Below are 22,737 nucleotides of genomic sequence, written 5' to 3' on the forward strand. Positions count from 1 at the left end.
ACCTAGCTCCTGTCAGTAGTTGATGCTGGTCTTGTACTGTTTGGATGTATCTGGTTTGTTCCCACTTAGATCTGTGTTTGCATGTAGGTCTGTTGTGTCTCTCTGCTTCCCTAAAGACAGTTTGGACACCTGTAGTCCTTGTCTGTAGCACATACAGCGCCCCCTCTCTCTTCCTCTGACAGGTGCGGCCTCGAAACGTCTTATGTCTCGCTCTGTGTGTCAGCTGGTGGATCCCTGACACACTTCCCCATGTCAGCTCTGTGGCTGTCTGTCTAGCCCCCCTGTATGAGGACACTTGGACTTGCTGTGAGTTTCATCTGTGTGCATGTGAGCTCTGGGTGGAGTTCATGTGGTTTGCACTATATGTTGTAGTCTGCTGTAAGTTAGTGCCTGTTGTCTGTTATGTACAGCTTGCTATGTGGCTTGTGTTCTGTTGCCTGTGCTGTGCAGCTTGCTGTGTGACTTGTGTTCTGTTGTCTGTGCTGTTGCAGCTTGCGATGTGAACGGTGTCCAGTGCCACTGGACTCCTGGTTAGTATAGGGACTAGCGGTATAGCCAGGAGCCGTGAAGTGGCCCACTAGCATGTTTTGATCAAAATGTCAACTAATACCTGGTATTTATATTCAGCTTTACTACCTGCTACTAGTGGTTGCATTTTGGCTGTTGTATGCTGTGTTTTCTGGCTCTGTGTGTCCTGTTGTTCTGTCCCTGTCATGTGGCATGTGTGTGTCCTGTTCTGGTGGCGTGGTTCCTAGGAGCAGCTAGGGCCCTGTTTAGAAGACCGCTGGGCCGCCCTTTATTGGGGCGATGTCCCTGCTCAGGTAGAGCCTAGTCATCCTCTCTGTAGCTCAGGGCCAGTTGTCTGAAACCCGTGTGTGTCCGTCTTGGTCATGATCATGTTGGCCCTGTGTTTATTAGCCCACACGATCATAACAGTTACTTTGTTTTGTTGTGGGAAAAGTGGTTCTGCAGGTAGGTAGTGGAGGTGTAGGTAGGTAGGTAGGTAGTATATGCTGCATGCTTTCTGCAGTGGATTTTCATAAAATACGCAGCATATTACAATACAAGCCAGTGACATCTCCTCCTTGGTTCAACGAGAACAGATAGGAGGAGGCGTCCGGATGCACACACTGACATCTGCAGCAGTGCCGAGCAGAGGAGCAGTGGTGCTTAGAGGAGGGGGGGGGGTAAGTGTATAGGTCTCAAGGGGGCACTATTACTACTGGGGCTGATATAGGGGGTACTATTAGTAATAGTGTCCCCTACATCGGCCCCAGTAGTAATAGTATTACTACTGCGGCTGCTGTGAGGGTCACTATGACTACTGGGGATACTGTGGGGGGGGGTCACTATTATTGCTGGAGCCACAGTGGGGGACACTATTACTGCTGGGGCTACTGTGGGTGACACTATTTACTACTGTGGCTACTATGGGGGTCACTTTTTCTAGTGGAGCTGCTGTGGAGGTCACTATTACTGCTGGGGCTACTGTGGGGGTCACTATTACTAATGGGGCTACTGTGGGGAACACTATTACTACTTGCACTACTGTGCGGCTCACTATTACTGCTGAGGCTGCTGTAGGGGTCACTATTACTGTGGGTCTACTGTGAGGGGTCACTATTACTACTGAGGCCACTGTCACTATTACTAATGGGGCCACTGTGGGGGTCACTATTTCTAATGGGGCCACTGTGGGGGATACTATTACTACTGAGGCCACTGCGGGGGACACTATAACTACTTGTGCTACTGTGGGAGTTACTATTACTATTGAGGCTGATTTGGGGGTCACTATTACTACTGAGCCTACTGTGGGGGTCACTATTACTACTGAGCCTACTGTGGGGGTCACTATTACTACTGAGCCCACTGTGGGGGTCACTATTACTATTGAGCCCACTGTGGGGGTCACTATTACTACTGAGACCACTGTGGAGGTCACTATCACTGCTGTGACCCCTGTGGAGGTCACTATTACTACTAAGGCCACTGTGTGGGTCACTATTATTACTGGGGTTACTGTAGGGGTCGCTATTATTGCTGAGACCACTGTGGAGGTCACTATTACTAATGGGACTACTGTGGGGGACAGTATTACTTGCGTTACTATGGGGGTCACTATTACTACTTGGGCTACTGTGAAGGAAACTATTACTACTAAGGGGGACACTATTACTGCTGGGGCTACTATGAGGGTCCCTATTACTACTGAGACCATTTTGGGGGTCACTATTACTACTGGGGCCACTGTGTGGGTCACTATTGCTACTGGGGCCACTGTGTGTGTCACTGTAACTACTGGGGCTACTGTAGGGGTCACCATTATCGCCGAGACCACTGTGGGGGTCACTATTACTGCCGAGACCATTGTGGTGGTCACTGTTGCTATGGAGACCACTGTGGGAAACACTATTACTACTAGGGGCCACAGTGGGGGGGAGTCACTACGGTATTACTACTCGGGCTACTGTGGGGGGATCACTATTACTGCTGAGGCTGCTGTGGGTGTCACTATAACTACTGGGGCAACTGTGGGGGTTACTATTACTACTAAGTCCACTGTGGGGGACACCATAACTACTGACATCACTGTGGAGGTCACTATTAATACTGGGGCTACTGTGGAGGAAACTATTACTACTAAGGAGGTCACTATTACTGCTGAGGCAACTGTGGGGATCACTATTACTACTGAGACCACTGTGGGGGTCAAAATTACTACCGAGGCCACTGGGCTGGTCACTATTACTACTGAGGTCACTGTGGGTGGCACTATTACTGCTGAGGCCACTGTGGGGGACATTACTACTACTGAAACCTCTGTGGGGGTCACTATTATTAATGGGGTTACTGTGGAGGCCACTATTACTACTGAGGGGGTCACTGTTATTGCTGAGGCCACTGTAGGGGTCACTATTACTGCTGAGGCCACTGTTAGTCATCTCTCTTGGATGACGACGGTCCGTAGCGTCGATCTAGAATGACCACGACCGAAAGCATTGTTCCATTCGGTGTTGATGTCAGAGGAGGTACCATGGCCTATCTGTTGCACCCACTAGTACCGCAGACAACCAGGAAGCCTCTGCCATCTGTCAGGGGGTCGTCTCTCGATTTTCCTAGCAATTGCTGCGGTTAGAGCACCGTGGACCGGAACAGCTTCTGACAAGGGTGCAACATGACCAAAAAATGCAAGTCCTCTCCTTGTTATTGTTTTTGTGATTTACTCAAGGCCCGTGCAAGCCTGTATCTCGCTGTTTCTGATGAAGTCAAATCAATGGACACGGAGAATCTGGCATTCGCATCACATGTGAAAGGACTCCAGACAGTCAGTGGTTTGTGGCAGCAAGGTCCAAGTCTCCGAGCCGTACAATAATATTGGCATAACGCAGGTCTGGAAGAATTGAATCTTGGTCCTGAGTGTTATGTTCTGCCTCCGCCAGAGTTTATCCAGGGTCATAATCACTGAGGCTGCCAGTGCTATTCTTCACAAGATGCCTGGAAGCACCCTCCCATCTGTGTGCTGAACGCTTCCAAGGTACACAAACTCACTGACAGCGTCAACTCTCTGGCTGTTTTTGCCTAGCTCCGGAGGGATTGCGCCAGCTCCTAGATTCTGCAGCTTGGTTTTTTGCCAGGAGATGTGAAGCCCAAGACAGTACGCCTCAAAATCGAACTATTCCAATGAGTTACTCAGATTATTAGATGTGACATTCAAGAGTGCAACATCATCAACGTAGTCCAGGTCGGTGAAGTGGTACTCTGGAAGAGTGACCCTATTACATCAGACAATACGCTGAAGAATCCAGTCCTGCACAGAAGAGTGCAGGAGCCAAGACGCAAGCTTGTCGAACACCAGAGGAGGTCTCAAAACTAGCAGAGGTTGAACTGCTGATACAGACTTTGGCGGATGTGCCCTGATGCATGTCTTTTAGTAGGTTTAGAAGGGATGTAGGGACGCAAATGCCAACCGAGGGCTTCTCTGTCAACCGAGTCAAACGCTGCCTTGAGATCAACATACGCAACAAGGAGTGATTTGTTAAATTCTCTATGTATCTCTGAGAGGAGCCTACGAGCGAGTATTGCATCCATGGTGGAGCACCTGCCATGAAGCCTAATTGCTGGGGTCTCCGCTTGGAGATCAGGAGTGGTTGTACCCTTGAGAGTAGAACGTGCGCAAAGACCCTGCCAGGAACCGAGAGGAGCGTTATCGGCCTGTAGCTAGTACATGTTGTGTTTGGGCCCTTCCCCTTGTACAGAGCGAGGATGATGCCCTCCTTCCATTTGATGGGGACTTTCCTACAAGACCAGACGCGCAGAAATTGTTGATGTAATGCAGTGCTTATCGGCTCAATTGCACATTTCAGCAGTTCAGGTGGAATGCCATCTAAGCCGGCGGCACATCCGTATGTAATTTTCTGAATAGCAGAACGGACCTCTTCCCGTGACGGAGCATCCGTAGGCACAGAATGGTCATCCATAGCAATGGATGCGAGCTCATCGAGGTCATGGCACGGGTTAGCTGGTTGATGGTTTAGGACGGATGAGAAATGCTCACACCTGTGTTGAAGTGTCTCATCATGGTTGGTACAAGGGCTGCCATCGGATTTGTGGATTGGCATATGCCGGCTGGTCCCTGAGGACCCTCACATTCTGGCGACTGCTTTGTATGCTGCTCTTAGATTGTTTGACTTCAGATCCTCCTCGGCTTCATCAGCCAGAGCATTATAGTACTGCTCCCTGTCTTTCTTGGCCTTTGCCCGGAACACACCCTTCAGCCTCTTACATTCCGCTTGGTCATTTTTAAGGCGGGCTTTCGCCTTTGCTTCAAGGACCTGCATAGTGTCGTTTGTTAGCCAGGGCTGCGTACGGGATGCCGGTATCCAAGAACGGTCTTTGCGGTTTCATGGATAGCATCTCTTGTGACATTCCAAGCTGCCTCTGGTTCATCTGGGAGATTACCCAGAACGTGGAACCGGTTTTTGTTTGCGATATTGTATTGACATTCAAGTGCTAGATTTTCCCTCAGGGCATCAACGTTTAATGAAGGTTGTGATCTGGTTTTATGGGGCGGACGGAGTGGAACTGCTATTTTGGCAACAGACGGTGGTCTGTATTTGCTGGAGCTTCTGCCCCATGGTATACTCAACATGATTTGACAGAATTGCGATGATGAATGAGTATATGGTCCAGTTCCTTTTTTGTACGTCCATCATTGGATATCCAGGTAAACCTATGAATGCTACGTCTCTGGGCCCAGGACCCTGCCACTGTGAGGCCCATTGAGGCATAGAATGACAGCATCCGCTGTGAATTGTCGCTTGTTGGGCCTTCGCCAAAGGGTTCAAGGTCACCAAGCACTATGAGTACATCATGCGGAGGGACAGACTGCACCCCCTAAGGGTGCTTTCACATGGGTGGAATTATTGACAGTGAAATTTGCCAATGTATAAATTTGCACCAAAATCCATGTGGCTAAATGCGGATTTTGATGTGGAATTGCAACAGATTAAGCCATTTTCAATTCTGCGTATGATTGCTTATATAAAATCAGATCGGTAGTAAAGTATTTAAATGCCAAGTTCACCCAGGCGTACACCCCTGAGAAAAACATTTCTCTAGATGAGTCCCTGGTATATTTCAAAGGGAGGTTTTGATTCTGCCAGTACCTGACCGGTAAGAGGGCATACCATGGCATGAAAAAGTTAACCATGCAGATTTTAGTGTAGAATTTTTCACAAGGGTGAAAATTCTGCTGTATCCTGGCAGAATAATTGTGTCGGTGTGAAAGCACCCTAAAAGAGGAACAGCACAATACAGAGTTCTAAGAAAATGTGCTCCAGTTATTTCATAGGAAATACAAGCAGTTAGTAAAACGGATGTCAGGATTACTTACAGATCCTTTTTAATGCATTAAAATACTGCACATTTGTTTGCATAGTCATTGCTGTTTGAGAACTTATTATTGTGACACGAGTTGTATTTTTTAGCTGTACAACTACATAAACTGTTCAATGGGCAAATCCCTGTGTGGAATTCCTGACATGGATTTGATGTACAATTGAGATCAAGAAGTCACTCCACTTTTCTACACCCGCGGATTTCAAATCTGTATGTGGAAAAATCTGTACCATATAGGCTATAATGCTAATTCCCATTGAAAGTAATGGGGTGCAAACTTGCCATGGATTTAGTGCAGAATCTATGCAAATTCCACACAAATTCTGTATCTAATGCGCAGTAAATTTTCTGCCATGTGAGCATATCTTAAGTAAATATATGGAGTTTGCTCCTGGGATTTAAACTGGAGCTATAGTATATTTACAGCGTGGTTTAAAGCTCCTGCATTCTAGCAGGAGCAGGTTGGGTGCTCAGATGTCTACTGAAAGCCGGGCTCCTACTTGAACAGCTGGGAGTGGAGAAACGTTATTTCCCAACTGTTTATCCACTTCTATGCTGCGATCAGTAGTGATTGCAGAAGGTAAGCCCCTCCCCCCTGTAACTCACCCCACAATGCGATCTCGAGATTCCGATGGGTACCTCAGTGTCTGCCAGGTATCTCAGCCTATCAGACCCTGCCGCTGGTAGAATCTGATAAGTTGACGGCATATGCATAGTATACTGCATGACATAACTATCTGCTCTTGCTAAACATAGAGAATAGAAGCCAGTGATTTCAATGGGTTCCTTCTTATAAACCCCATTTTGCACCTACATTTCATGTGTCCGCAAAAAAATAGCTCCTGCTCTATTTTTCTGCGTTTTCCGCAGTAAAACGGCCATAGAATTTTATAGGAGGTGCACAAATATGCAAGGGAATAGAGATGAGAGAGCATTGCCCTTAGCGAGTACCTAACAGCTCGAGTGCCGGTGCGGGTGACAGTTGAGTTGCGGCAGTGAGCAGGGGAAGCGGGGGGGGGGGGGGAGAGAGAGATCTCCCCTCCGTTCCTCCCCGCTCTCCCCCGCCACTCCCTGCCCGCTGCCGTCAGCCGAACCTTTTCTCTCGAGCGGGCAGGTACTCGAGCAATTGCCCTTAGCGAGTATGCTCGCTCATCACTACAAGGGAAATAGTAAAATGCTGTACAAAATGCAAGAAAAGAAGACAGCTGGACCTTATTATGCTTAAATAGCCATTCAATTCCTTGGAAAGGGTGTGTCACACACGTGTGAACTGGCTTGTGCACAAAAACTATAGTAATATGCACAGACACGTGCAAAATGCTGATTATGTTGCTCTTCAATCCTTGTTCTTGCGTAAATATGGTGTGCTGCTGCGAGCAAAAACCATAGTATTATGCAGACACGTGCAAAATGCTGATTATGTTGCTCTTCAATCCTTGTTCTTGCGTAAATATGGTGTGCTGCTGCGAGCAAAAATATGCATAGTAATATGCACAGACACGTGCAAAATGCTGATTATGTTGCTCTTCAATCCTTGTTCTTGCGTAAATACGGTGTGCTGCTGCGAGCGTATTTGCGCAAACACTCATATGTCTCTGCCCTAATTGTATCGAGCTGCAGAATGAAGGGAAAAGGTCATTTCCGGACTTTTCACATGAGACAGAATAGGCCGCAAGACGCACCGCAAGCCGAAGAATATTCAGCAATATTCAGGCTGGCTGTGGATTTTGATGTGAAACTGAACACGGCTTAAAACCTTCCTGCAATTCAGGATTAAAATACGCAGTTAGACCTGCGGATTTGGTATGTAATTCTGCAGCAACGGATTTGGTTGCGTCCTGTGGCGTAATTCCATCCCATGTGAAAGGTACCTTATGCTGAATAGTGAACACACCTTTAGGCCTTAGTCAGACGGGCGTTTTTTCGCGCGATTTGCAGATCGCATGACGGATGCGCATCCGCAAATCGCGTGACCGGTGCCCGAAAATCGCCCGAAAATCTGCTCCTAGCCGCGTTTCATTAGAAACAGCCGGCTCCATTGAAAGCAATGCGCTGCGGGCGAGTGTGGGATGAATTGTCGGGAAGGGCTTAAATATATAAGCCCTTCCCTGCAATTCATCCGGAAAAGTGTTAAAATAAAGAATATATATACACTACCGTTCAAAAGTTTGGGGTCACATTGAAATGTCCTTATTTTTGAAGGAAAAGCACTGTACTTTTCAATGAAGATAACTTTAAACTAGTCCTAACTTTAAACAAATGCACTCTATACATTGCTAATGTGGTAAATGACTATTCTAGCTGCAAATGTCTGGTTTTTTGTGCAATATCTACAAAGGTGTATAGAGGCCCATTTCCAGCAACTATCACTCCAGTGTTCTAATGGTACAATGTGTTTGCTCATTGGCTCAGAAGGCTAATTGATGATTAGAAAACCCTTGTGCAATCATGTTCACACATCTGAAAACAGTCTAGCTTGTTACAGAAGCTACAAAACTGACCTTCCTGTGAGCAGATTGAGTTTCTGGAGCATCACATTTGTGGGGTCAATTAAACGCTCAAAATGGCCAGAAAAAGAGAACTTTCATCTGAAACTCGACAGTCTATTCTTGTTCTTAGAAATAAAGGCTATTCCATGTGAGAAATTGCTAAGAAATTGAAGATTTCCTACAACGGTGTGTACTACTCCCTTCAGAGGACAGCACAAACAGGCTCTAACCAGAGTAGAAAAAGAAGTGGGAGGCCGCGTTGCACAACTAAGCAAGAAGATAAGCACATTAGAGTCTCTAGTTTGAGAAACAGACGCCTCACAGGTACCCAACTGGCATCTTCATTAAATAGTACCCGCAAAACACCAGTGTCAACATCTACAGTGAAGAGGCGGCTGCGGGATTTTGGGCTTCAGGGCAGAGTGGCAAAGAAAAAGCCATATCTGAGACTGGCCAATAAAAGAAAAAGATTAAGATGGGCAAAAGAACACAGACATTGGACAGAGGAAGACTGGAAAAAAGTGTTGTGGACGGATGAATCCAAGTTTGAGGTGTTTGGATCACAAAGAAGAACGTTTGTGAGACGCAGAACAAATGAAAAGATGCTGGAAGAATGCCTGACGCCATCTGTTAAGCATGGTGGAGGTAATGTGATGGTCTGGGGTTGCTTTGGTGCTGGTAAGGTGGGAGATTTGTACAGGGTAAAAGGGATTCTGAATAAGGAAGGCTATCACTCCATTTTGCAACGCCATGCCATACCCAGTGGACAGCGCTTGATTGGAACCAATTTCATCCTACAACAGGACAATGACCCTAAACACACCTCCAAATTGTGCAAGAACTATTTACAGCAGAAGCAGGCAGCTGGTATTCTATCGGTAATGGAGTGGCCAGCGCAGTCACCAGATCTGAACCCCATTGAGCTGTTGTGGGAGCAGCTTGACCGTATGGTACGCCAGAAGTGCCCATCCAACCAATCCAACTTGTGGGAGATGCTTCTAGAAGCGTGGGGTGCAATTTCTCAAGCTTACCTCAACAAATTAACAGCTAGAATGTCAAAGGTGTGCAATGCTGTAATTGCTGCAAAAGGAGGATTCTTTGACGAAAGCAAAGTTTGATGTAAAAACAATGTTATTTCAAATACAAATCATTATTTCTAACCTTGTCAATGTCTTGACTCTATTTTCTATTCATTTCACAACGCATGGTGGTGAATAAGTGTGACTTTTCATGGAAAACACAAAATTGTTTGGGTGACCCCAAACTTTTGAACCGTAGTGTATATACTTACCTGCTCCCGGCAGCCGGAGTTCCGCGCGGCCGGCCTGCAGTGGGTGTGAAGGGGGTGAGTCAGACCTGCCCCCTGATTGGCTCAGCGCTGAGCCAATCAGGGGATAGGTCTGACTCACACCCCCTTCACACCCACTGCAGTACGGCCGCACAGAACTCCGGCTGCCGGGAGCAGGTGAGTATGTATATATTTTTTATTTTAACACTTTTCTGGATGAATTGCAGGGAAGGGCTTATATATTTAAGCCCTCCCCGACAATTCATCCTGCGCTCGCCGGCAGCCCATTGCTTTCAATGGAGGCGGCTGTATTGCCGGCTCCATTGAATTCAATGGGCAAACATCGTTCTTCTCTGCCACAGCTGTTACAGCTGTGGCAGAGAAGAATGATTTGTCTTCTATATGTTCTCAATGGGGTCGGCGCTGCTGCCGCCGGCCCCATTGAGCGCATATAGAGAAGAGAACAGGAATCGCAGATCGCAGATAGGTGCGATCTGCAATTTCTGTTCTATAATTTATCGGACGAGCGCATAAAAAGCGTTCATGTGTCCGATACCAATGGTTTTATAAAATCGCCGGACGCATGCGCATGCGCAAATCGTGGCAAAAAACGCCCGTCTGACTAAGGCCTCAAAAATAACTATTCTAGATTTGGTATTTTTTGCTACTCTGTTCTCCCAAAAAGCAGAATTAAAAGTGTTCAAAAACTCAAAATAACAATAGGTTGTTCTGCAAAAAATATGTCCTTATACTGTGCTTTTTCGATGAAAAAATAAAAATGTTCTCAGTCTTGTAATGTAGGGACAGAGAAATTATTTTTTTTAAGTGTTTTTAGTATGCAAAAGTATAAAAAACGATGAACTTGGAATTGTTGATATTGCCATTATTGTGCTGATCCAGAGAGCAACATCCTCATGTTTTTCTTACTGTATGGTGAACATCAATTAAACAAAAAAAAAAACGGTGGAATTTCTGAGGGGGGTTTTACATCCTCAACCTCAAAATTAATACCAGTTTTACAACAGATTATATGTACCACAAAGTGGTGCCATTAAAAAATACAACTTGTTGCACAAATAATTAGGCCTCATATAGCTATGTCCATAAAAATGAAACACTTATGGCATTTTCAAAGCAATAATCAAAAACTAAATTATAGGCTGGTCACTAAAAGGTTAAGCATAGAGAGTTTGGCTTGAGGGCTGTGAGGGTTTTCCTTGTAGAATTTGTACTACTAACATACTTGGAAAATGTGGTCAAATGCACAACACACCAGAGGAGGGTTCTCCAGAAGTAAAAATGTGGAACGGGGTTACAGGATAGGGATTGGCAAACAGGTATTGGAGTCTTCTTGGGTCAGGAGTAGAGATGAGCGAGCACCAAAATGCTCGGGTGCTCGTTACTCGGGACGAAATTATCGCGATGCTCGGGGGTTTGTTTCGAATAACGAACCCCATTGAAGTCAATGGGCGACCCGAGCATTTTTGTATTTCGCCGATGCTCGCTAAGGTTTTCATGTGTGAAAATCTGGGCAATTCAAGAAAGTGATGGGAACGACACAGCAACGGATAGGGCAGGCGAGGGGCTACATGTTGGGCTGCATCTCAAGTTCACAAGTCCCACTATTAAGCCACAATAGCGGCAAGAGTGGGCCCCCCCCCTCCCAACAATTTTTACTTCTGAAAAGCCCTCATTAGCAAAGCATACCTTAGCTAAGCACCACACTACCTCCAACAAAGCACAATCACTGCCTGCATGACACTCCGCTGCCACTTCTCCTGGGTTACATGCTGCCCCCCCCCCCCCACGACCAAGTGTCCACAGCGCACACCAAACTGTCCCTGCCCAGCCTTCAGCTGCCCTCATGCCACGCCACACTCATGTCTATTTATAAGTGCGTCTGCCACAGGAAAAGCAGGCACACACTGCAGAGGGTTGGCACGGCTAGGCAGCGACCCTCTTTAAAAGGGGCGGGACGATAGCCCACAATGCTGTACAGAAGCAATGAGAAATCCAATCCTGTGCCACCGCCATCAGGAGCTGCACACGTGGGCATAGCAATGGGGAACTTATGTGCCACACACTATTCATTCTGTCAAGGTGTCTGCATGCCCCAGTCAGACCGGGCTTTTTAATTCATAGACACAGGCAGGTACAACTCCCTATTGTGAAGTCCCTGTGGACCGACAGCATGGGTGGCTCCCTGGAACCCACCGGCGGTACATAAAAATATCCCATTGCATTGCCCAACACAGCTGAGGTAGTAATGTCGTGCTTAATGCAGGTGGGCTTCGGCCCACACTGCATGCCCCAGTCAGACTGGGGTTCTTTAGAAGTGGAAACAGATGCATTTATAATTCTCTGTGGACCCACAGCATGGGTGGGTGCCAGGAAGCCACCGGCGGTACATAAAAATATCCCATTGCATTGCCCAACACAGCTGAGGTAGTAATGTTGAGCTTAATGCAGGTGGGCTTCGGCCCACACTGCATGCCCCAGTCTGACTGGGGTTCTGTAGAAGTGGAAACAGATGCATTTTTAATTCCCTGTGGACCCACAGCATGGGTGGCTCCCTGGAACCCACCGGCGGTACATAAAAATATCCCATTGCATTGCCCAACACAGCTGAGGTAGTAATGTTGTGCTTAATGCAGGTGGGCTTCGGCCCACACTGCATGCCCCAGTCTGACTGGTAATATCTACCTTAACAGTAACCTCGTTGGTGGTAATGTGGTGGTGACTGTGGACCTGGTAGCGCGGTTTAATGTAGTTGGTTTTCGGAATGTGGCCAGGATTAAGTGGGCCGTGGCGGGGGGATGGTGGTGGTGCTCTCTTGTTGTGTCGTTAAAGGTGAAATTCTTGGACTGCCACCAGACGGACCAATGCAAAGGTATTTGCCAAGAATGTTTTCATTGTTGGAGGAGAAGGGGGATGTTTTGGAGGCACTATGTGTCCTCTACACGTGTCCGTTGTTATATGCACCTTAACAGTAACAGCGTTGGTGGGAAATGGCCTCGCCGCCATCATGTCTTTGTGAAGCCTCTGTTTCCACACCCCAGTGACATACCATTAGCAGCGGTATAGGCAGAGCCCAGAATTATTAACATTTCAGCGGTAGCATTAGGGACAGGCCCCACTAACATATCACTAGCAGCAATATAGGGGGAGTGCAGTCTTAGTTCCATTTCAGTAATAGTAGCACTCAAGACAGGCCCCAGTAACATTCCCATTGCAGCAGTTTAGGGAGATAACAGTCTCTTTCACATTTCAGTAGCTGTATAGACAAGGCCCCAGTTACATTTATGTAGCTAAAGTGTAGGCCAACCACACACACCTTTCTGTACCATGAGTGCAGGCGAAGAACATAGAAATTACTATGATTACACTGTAGGTGAGGGCCCAAAAAAATTGGTGTACCAACAGTACTAATGTACCTCAGAAAAAATTGGCCATGCCCAACCAAGAGGGCAGGTGAAACCCATTAATCGCTTTGGTTAATGTGGCTTAAGTGGTAACTAGGCCTGGAGGCAGCCCAGTTTAACGAAAAATTGGTTCAAGTTAAAGTTTCAACGCTTTTAAGAGCATTGAAACGTATAAAAATTTTTAAGAAAAATTATATGAGTGAGCCTTGTGGCCCTAAGAAAAATTGCCCGTTCAGCGTGATTACGTGAGGTTTCAGGAGGAGGAGCAGGAGGAGGAGGAGGAGGAGGAATATTATACACAGATTGATGAAGCAGAAATGTCCCCGTTTTGGATGGTGAGAGAGAACGATGCTTCCATCCGCGGGTGCAGCCTACGTATTGCTTAGGTATCGCTGCTGTCCGCTGGTGGAGAAGAGAAGTCTGGGGAAATCCAGGCTTTGTCCATCTTGATGAGTGTAAGCCTGTCGGCACTGTCGGTTGACAGGCGGGTATGCTTATCTGTGATGATTCCCCCAGCCGCACTAAACACCCTCTCTGACAAGACGCTAGCCGCAGGACAAGCAAGCACCTCCAGGGCATACAGCGCGAGTTCAGGCCACGTGTCCAGCTTCGACACCCAGTAGTTGTAGGTGGCAGAGGCGTCAGGGAGGACGGCCGTGCGATCGGCTACGTACTCCCTCACCATCCTTTTACAGTGCTCCCGCCGACTCAGCCTTGACTGGGGAGCGGTGACACAGTCTTGCTGGGGAGCCATAAAGCTGTCCAGGGCCTTAAAGACTGTTGTACTGCCTGTGCTGTACATGCTGCTCGATCTCCGCACCTCCCCTGCTACCTGGCCCTCAGAACTGCGCCTTCTGCCACTAGCGCTGTCGGATGGGAATTTTACCATCAGCTTGTCCGCCAGGGTCCTGTGGTATAGCAACACTCTCGAACCCCTTTCCTCTTCGGGAATGAGAGTGGAAAGGTTCTCCTTATACCGTGGGTCGAGCAGTGTGTACACCCAGTAATCCGTAGTGGCCAGAATGCGTGCAACGCGAGGGTCACGAGAAAGGCATCCTAACATGAAGTCAGCCATGTGTGCCAGGGTACCTGTACGCAACACATGGCTGTCTTCACTAGGAAGATCACTTTCAGGATCCTCCTCCTCCTCCTCAGGCCATACACGCTGAAAGGATGACAGGCAAGCAGCATGGGTACCGTCAGCAGTGGGCCAAGCTGTCTCTTCCCCCTCCTCCTCATCCTTCTCATGCTCCTCCTCCTCCTCCTGAACGCGCTGAGATATAGACAGGAGGGTGCTCTGACTATCCAGCGACATACTGTCTTCCCCCGGCTCTGTTTCCGAGCGCAAAGCGTCTGCCTTTATGGTTTGCAGGGAACTTCTCAAGATGCATAGCAGAGGAATGGTGACGCTAATGATTGCAGCATCGCCGCTCACCACCTGGGTAGACTGCTCAAAGTTTCGAAGGACCTGGCAGATGTCTGCCAACCAGGCCCACTCTTCTGAAAATAATTGAGGAGGCTGACTCCCACTGCGCCGCCCATGTTGGAGTTGGTGTTCCACTATAGCTCTACGCTGCTCATAGAGCCTGGCCAACATGTGGAGCGTAGAGTTCCACCGTGTGAGCACATCGCACAGCAGTCGGTGCACTGGCAGAGTAAACCGATGTTGCAGGGTGCGCAGGGTGGCAGCGTCCGTGTGGGACTTGCAGAAATGTGCGCAGAGCCGTGGGCCAGGCATGGCACGTGTGTGAGGCTGCCGAACTGCAGAGCCGCCACCAGGTTACGGCCGTTGTCACACACGACCATGCCCGGTTGGAGGCTCAGCGGCGCAAGCCAGCGGTCGGTCTGCTCTGTCAAACGCTGCAGCAGTTCGTGGGCCGTGTGCCTCTTATCTCCTAAGCTGAGAAGTTTCAGCACGGCCTGCTGACGCTTGCCCACCGCTGTGCTGCCACGACGCGCGACACCGACTGCTGGCGACGCGCTGCTGCTGCTGACACATCTTGATTGCGAGACAGAGGTTGCGTTGGAGGAGGAGGGTGCTTTAGTGGAGGAAGCATACACCGCCGCAGATACCACCACCGAGCTGGGGCCCGCAATTCTGGGGGTGGGTAGGACGTGAGCGGTCCCAGGCTCTGACTCAGTCCCAGCCTCCACTAAATTCACCCAATGTGGCGTCAGGGAGATGTAGTGGCCCTGCCCGCCTGTGCTTATCCACGTGTCCGTTGTTAAGTGGACCTTGGCAGTAACCGCGTTGGTGAGGGCGCGTACAATGTTGCGGGAGACGTGGTCGTGCAGGGCTGGGACGGCACATCGGGAAAAGTAGTGGCGACTGGGAACTGAGTAGCGCGGGGCCGCCGCCGCCATCATACTTTTGAAGGACTCCGTTTCCACAACCCTATACGGCAGCATCTCAAGGCTGATAAATTTGGCTATGTGGACGGTTAACGCTTGAGCGTGCGGGTGCGTGGCGGCGTACTTGCGCTTGCGCTCAAACACTTGCGCTAGCGACGGCTGGACGGTGCGCTGACAGACATTGCTGGATTGGGCCGAGTACAGCGGAGGTGAGGGTGTGGGTGCAGGCCAGGAGACGGTAGTGCCTGTGTCCTCAGAGGGGGGTTGGATCTCAGTGGCAGGTTGGGGCACAGGGGGAGAGGCAGCGGTGCAAACCGGAGGCGGTGAACGGCCTTCGTCCCACCTTGTGGGGTGCTTGGCCATCATATGTCTGCGCATGCTGGTGGTGGTGAGGCTGTTGGTGGTGGCTCCCTGGCTGATCTTGGCGCGACAAAGGTTGCACACCACTGTTCGTCGGTCATCAGGCGTCTCTGTGAAAAACTGCCAGACCTTAGAGCACCTTGGCCTCTGCAGGGTGGCATGGCGCGAGGGTGCGCTTTGGGAAACAGTTGGTGGATTATTCGGTCTGGCCCTGCCTCTACCCCTGGCCACCGCACTGCCTCTTGCAACCTGCCCTGCTGCTGCCCTTGCCTCCCCCTCTGAAGACCTGTCCTGAGTAGGCGTTGCAAACCAGGTGGGGTGAGTCACCTCATCGTCCTGCTGCTCTTCCTCCGAATCCTCTGTGCGCTCCTCCCTCGGACTTACTGCCCTTACTACTACCTCACCGATAGACAACTGTGTCTCATCGTCATCGTCCTCCTCACCCACTGAAAGGTCTTGAGACAGTTGCCGGAAGTTCCCAGCCTCATCCCCCGGACCCCGGGAACTTTCCAATGGTTGGGCATCAGTGACGATAAACTCCTCTGGTGGGAGAGGAACCACTGCTGCCCAATCTGAGCAGGGGCCCGAGAACAGTTCCTGGGAGTCTTCCCGCTCCTGAGCATGTGTCATTGTAGTGGAGTGAGGAGGCTGGGAGGAAGGAGCAGCAGACAGAGGATTCGGATTTGCAGCAGTGGACGGCGCAGAACTGTGGGTGGACGATAGGTTGCTCGAAGCACTTTCTGCCATCCACGACAGGACCTGCTCACACTGCTCATTTTCTAATAAAGGTCTCCCGCGTGGACCCATTAATTGTGCGATGAATGTGGGGACGCCAGAAACGTGCCTCTCTCGTAATCGCGCAGCAGTCGGCTGCGATACACCTGGATCAGGAGTTCGGCCTGTGCCCACACCCTCACTTGGCCCTCCGCGTCCTCGGCCGCGTCCACGTCCTCTAGGCCTACCCCTACCCCTCAGCATGCTGTATTACCAGTGATTTGATTTCCCAGGCAGGAAATAAATTGGCGCAAGCCTGCTGTTAAACGTTGCTGGCTGCGTATGATTTCTTTACGTTCTCCACCCACCACACACGTACCCAGAACGCTGAGGACTGTCAGAGGCAGGCCAAATAGAATGTTTTCCCTTTTTTTTTAAAGAAAAGGCCCACTGACTATATTCAATCAGATAAGAAATGTGTTCCACAGAACTGCAGTGTTATATGAAGTGCAGCAGAGCGGTGATTTTTCCCAGGCAGGAAATAAATTGGCGCAAGCCTGCTGTTAAACGTAGCTGGCTGCGTATGATTTCTTTACGTTCTCCACCCACCACACACGTACCCAGAACGCTGAGGACTGTCAGAGGCAGGCCAAATACAATGTTTTCCCTTTTTTTTAAAGGAAAGGCCCACTGCGTATATTCAATCAATAATAAATATGTCTTCTGGCCCTGCAAATGTGTCACAGAACTGCAGGGTTGCAGAGTTATTAACTACAGCAGAGCGGTGATTTTTCCCAGGCAGGAAATAAATTGGCGCAAGCCTGCTGTTAAACGTAGCTGGCTGCGTATGATTTCTTTACGTTCTCCACCCACCACACACGTACCCAAAACGCTGAGGACTGTCAGAGGCAGGCCAAAAAGAATGTTTTCCCTTTTTTTTAAAGGAAAGGCCCACTGCGTATATTCAATCAATAATAAATATGTCTTCTGGCCCTGCAAATGTGTCACAGAACTGCAGGGTTGCAGAGTTATTAACTACAGCAGAGCGGTGATTTTTCCCAGGCAGGAAATAAATTGGCGCAAGCCTGCTGTTAAACGTAGCTGGATGCGTATGATTTCTTTACGTTCTCCACCCACCACACACGTACCCAGAACGCTGAGGACTGTCAGAGGCAGGCCAAATAGAATGTTTCCCTTTTTTTTTAAAGAAAAGGCCCACTGACTATATTCAATCAATAATATATGTCTTCTGGCCCTGCCTACACAATTCTGTCCCTGTAGTATTACTGCAGGGCGCAATGCTCTGCACAGCCGATTTTGAAAAAAAAAAAAATACAACACTGCTAACAGCAGCCTGCACAGTACTGCACACGGTTAAATGTGGCCCTAAGAAGGACCGTTGGGGTTCTTGAAGCCTTCACTTACTCCTAACACTCTCCCTGCCTAACCACCACTTCTGTCCCTGTAGTATTACTGCAGGGCGCAATGCTCTGCACAGCCGATTTTGAAGAAAAAAAAAAAGGGCAACACTGCTAACAGCAGCCTCCACGCTACTGCACACTGTTAGATGTGGCCCTAAGAAGGACCGTTGGGGTTCTTGAAGCCTACTGTCAGGACAGTGTCCGGGATATGGGGGTCCCTGATATATCCCGCAACCCCTGTCCCTGCCTACTTGCCCCCCTGGGCTAACCCCCAGGGCGACAACTGGGCGGCGGTCCCTACCCTCACTAGGGAAGCGGGACACGGGGAGACAAACAGACACTGAAGACAAACAACGGTAGAGCGGTCAGACAATCCGGGTCGGCAACAGGAGGGTACGCAGTACAGGGGGGTCAGGCAAAACGTAGTCAAGGTCCAAAAGCAGAGGTCAAGAAAGCCGGGGTCACAAACAGGAGTCAAAAGAATACGCGGGTGCAGCTGGAAGACCAAACTAACACTGGCAAGGCCTGAGAGGAAAACACACCTATTTAAATGCTGTCAGCGCTCCCGCCCCAGAAGCTGATTGGGGCGGGGAGCCTGACAGCAGCAGGGCTAATCAGGGCGGTGCTGGGGGCACGCCCCCAGTCTCACTGCACAGACAGTTACCAGGGAAGCCAGCCTGGTAGTCAAGCGACTAGAAGCACCAGCTGCCTCCCTAGCAACCCGGCGGCGACCAGTCTTACAGCGGCCCGGGGAGATCACAAGAACCGGGGTACCTCTGCGCCGTGCTCCTGTACCCCGGGTGGCCGGACCGGTGGTGCGGGCACGGCGGCCCCGAGAGTTGCCGGTTCTGACAGTACCCCCCCTTCTACGGGGGGACACCGGACCCCCATGGCCAGGTGCGGGCTTAAGCGGGAAAGCCCTGTGGAATGCCTGGACTAGGCGTGGCGCATGAACGTCCCTGGCAGGGACCCACGTCCTATCCTCAGGGCCAAATCCTCTCCAGTGGACCAGGTACTGCAGCACACCTCTAACCCGTCGGGCATCCACCAGCCTTTCTACTTCATACTCCAGTTCCCCCTGTACCAGAGAAGGAGGAGGCGGGTTCTGGGTGGGTAGAACTGGAGTCACATACTTCTTAAGTAAGCTTTTGTGAAAAACCTTGTGGACCTTCCAGGGGTCAGGAATGAGTGGAAGGGCATACTGGTTTCGGACTGTGATTTTGTTTAGCTCTCTATAGTCAATACAGGGCCGGAGACCCCCATCCTTCTTCTCAACGAAGAAAAACCCGGCACCCACCGGGGATTCTGAGGGCCGGATGTGCCCCTTGGCCAGGCTGTCCTGGATATAGTCCCTCATGGATTCTCTCTCAGGAACCGTAACGTTATAAATGCGGCCCTTAGGAAGTTTGGCCCCAGGAATCAAGTCTATTTTACAGTCCCATTCCCTATGAGGGGGCAGAGCTTCAGATAATTGTTTGGAGAACACGTCAGAAAACTCGGAGAGGTAATCTGGTAGGGGGGTCCCCTCGCAGGTGGAGATTCCCACCTTCACCGCACAAAGGTGGTTAGCACAGCGGGGACCCCACTTTACCAGTTCCAACGTGTCCCAATTTACTACCGGGTTGTGCTCCCGGAGCCAGGGGAGGCCTAGGACGACGTCCACAGACAAATCTCTCATCACTAGAAAGGTGCAGGTTTCCACGTGTAAGGCTCCTATCGTAAACCTTACTTCAGGGGTAACCAGATGAACCACCCCTGCTTGCAATGGGGTGGAGTCCACTCCTGAAACCAGAATCGGGGTCTCTAAACGTAAAAAAACCCCGGACAGTTGAGCAACGAAATTAAAGTTAACGAAATTCGCCGCAGCCCCAGAATCAACAAAGGCTTGCCCAGTACGGTGGAAAGCATGAAATTCTAGGGTGCAAGGCAATAACATTTTGGATAACACAGGGAGTACCTTAGCTCCTAGACAGTCCTCCCGACAACTGCCTAGGAGCGGGAGTTTTCCTGCCGTGGCTTCTTAGTGCAGGTGGCAATGCGGTGACCCGGCTCCCCACAGTAGAAGCAAAGATTCTTCTTCAGGCGATATTCCCGTCGCTGCTTGGGGTTCATGGCTCCCAGTTCCATGGGCTCGGTGGTGGGAAGTGAGAGAGTCAGGTCAGTAGAAGAAGTGGGCGTGGGGAGTGGAGTGGCCCGAGCGGCGTGTCGGCCCCTCAAACGTCGGTCGGCCCGAATAGCAAGCGTCATGGCTTGCTCCAGGGTTCTAGGCTCTGGGTGGGCCACAAGTAGGTCCTTGAGACCCTCAGACAGACCGGTCAAAAATAAGTCTTTTAGGGCGGCATCGTTCCACCCGGATTCCGTACAATGTTGACGGAATTGGGAACAGTAGTCCTCCGCCATTTTACAACCCTGGCGCAGGGCCAGAAGTTTGGAGACTGCGTAGCCCGCCCGGTCGGGTTCGTCATAAATTTGACCCAGGGCGGAAAAAAAGGCGTCAAGGGATAGTCGGGCTGGAGAGCCTGCTGGTAGCGAGAAAGCCCAATTTTGGGGGTCCCCCCTCAGGCGGGTAATTACAATTCCCACTTTCTGATATTCAGTACCAGAGGAGTGGGGTCGGAGATCAAAGTAGAGCTTGCAGCTCTCTCTAAATGCAAAGAACTGACCTCTCTCTCCAGAGAAGCAGTCCGGCAGCGTGGCTCGGGGTTCTGACATAGTCCCGGGAGCGGAAGGGGGCTGCATGGGACCTGCAGCCGCCACTTGTTCCTGTAGCTGCATGCGGGCGGTTAGGTCCTGGACAAGGTTAGTAAGGACCTGGACCTGGTTCGCTAACGCAGCCACGGCCTCCATCGAGGGATTCAAAGTAGCCGGGCGGATGCACGAGTCTGACCTACCTTCGGCCAGTGTTACTGTCAGGACAGTGTCCGGGATATGGGGGTCCCTGATATATCCCGCAACCCCTGTCCCTGCCTACTTGCCCCCCTGGGCTAACCCCCAGGGCGACAACTGGGCGGCGGTCCCTACCCTCACTAGGGAAGCGGGACACGGGGAGACAAACAGACACTGAAGACAAACAACGGTAGAGCGGTCAGACAATCCGGGTCGGCAACAGGAGGGTACGCAGTACAGGGGGGTCAGGCAAAACGTAGTCAAGGTCCAAAAGCAGAGGTCAAGAAAGCCGGGGTCACAAACAGGAGTCAAAAGAATACGCGGGTGCAGCTGGAAGACCAAACTAACACTGGCAAGGCCTGAGAGGAAAACACACCTATTTAAATGCTGTCAGCGCTCCCGCCCCAGAAGCTGATTGGGGCGGGGAGCCTGACAGCAGCAGGGCTAATCAGGGCGGTGCTGGGGGCACGCCCCCAGTCTCACTGCACAGACAGTTACCAGGGAAGCCAGCCTGGTAGTCAAGCGACTAGAAGCACCAGCTGCCTCCCTAGCAACCCGGCGGCGACCAGTCTTACAGCGGCCCGGGGAGATCACAAGAACCGGGGTACCTCTGCGCCGTGCTCCTGTACCCCGGGTGGCCGGACCGGTGGTGCGGGCACGGCGGCCCCGAGAGTTGCCGGTTCTGACACCTACACTCACTCCTAACACTCTTCCTACAGCAGCTCCAACACAACAGCACTTTCCCTCAGCTAACTCACAAGGCATCTGAGGCGAGCCGCGGGAGGGGCCGACTTTTATACTCGGGTGACATCTGATCTCCCCAGCCACTCACAGCAGGGGGGTGGTATAGGGCTTGAACGTCACAGGGGGAAGTTGTAATGCCTTCCCTGTCTTTCAATTGGCCAGAAAAGCGCGCTAACGTCTCAGAGATGAAAGTGAAAGTAACCCGAACACCGCGTGGTGCTCGTTAAGAGTAACGAGCATCCCGAACACCCTAATATTCGCCCGAGCATCAAGCTCGGACGAGTACGTTCGCTCATCTCTAGTCAGGAGCCTAGCTAGGTCAGACGATGCAGCATCCTCCTCGGAAATCCCGACGATCACTTCACCTGCCCAACTCGCCAACGGCTTCTCTGTCACCAATTTTCTTGGGTACAGTTTCTTTGTCCGGGACTCATCACCGCAGGAAGTAACCAAGCCCACTTCCATTGTTGAAGCTTTATTTGATGTTTGCGTGGCTTCTCTCTCTGGATGCTGCTCTCTTGAGCACACTCTCACAGTGCTCACTACTACTACGACTACTACTCACCAACTCGGACTGGTTTATACCTAACCTGCCAAAGAGTGGGTACCACTCCACTTATTATACCATTCACTGGCTTCCAAGGCCACGGGGACTTTAGTCGTGTTGTACCAGAAACGGGTTGCCCAATGCCCAGAGGGTACAGTAATTAAACCAAATGGTCCTTACAACACACTATAGAGAAGGACAGTACAAAGTTTATATTCAATATTACAAGAAAACCCAGGGGCTATGAACCATGTTACAAAATATTTGAGTAATCTGAAAGTTTTCAATAGCTGTGGAATTGTTACTCCTGCTTGAAGTGCAAGAAGGGGTAAAATTAGGTAGAGTCCTAGGATGTTTATTAATCTACCACCTAAAGTCAGTAGGGTGGAAGTCTCGGGGTATCAGGTCTCCCATGGAAGAGCTATCCAGGGCTGTGTACAAGGTAAAATTAAAATCTAAGAATGTGGAGTTGAGGGACAGTTAACACTTGTAAAAAGGTAGGACAAGTAAAATATATGATTGTTCTATGAGGGAAAAGTTGTGACTTGGATAACATGCTGACCTTCCAAATCAGTATGAGGAAGTTGTACATACAGTAAGGGCTCGGCCACAC

The sequence above is a fragment of the Eleutherodactylus coqui genome, chromosome 7 (genome assembly GCF_035609145.1).
Source record: "Eleutherodactylus coqui strain aEleCoq1 chromosome 7, aEleCoq1.hap1, whole genome shotgun sequence".
NCBI classification, from domain to species: domain Eukaryota; kingdom Metazoa; phylum Chordata; class Amphibia; order Anura; family Eleutherodactylidae; genus Eleutherodactylus; species Eleutherodactylus coqui.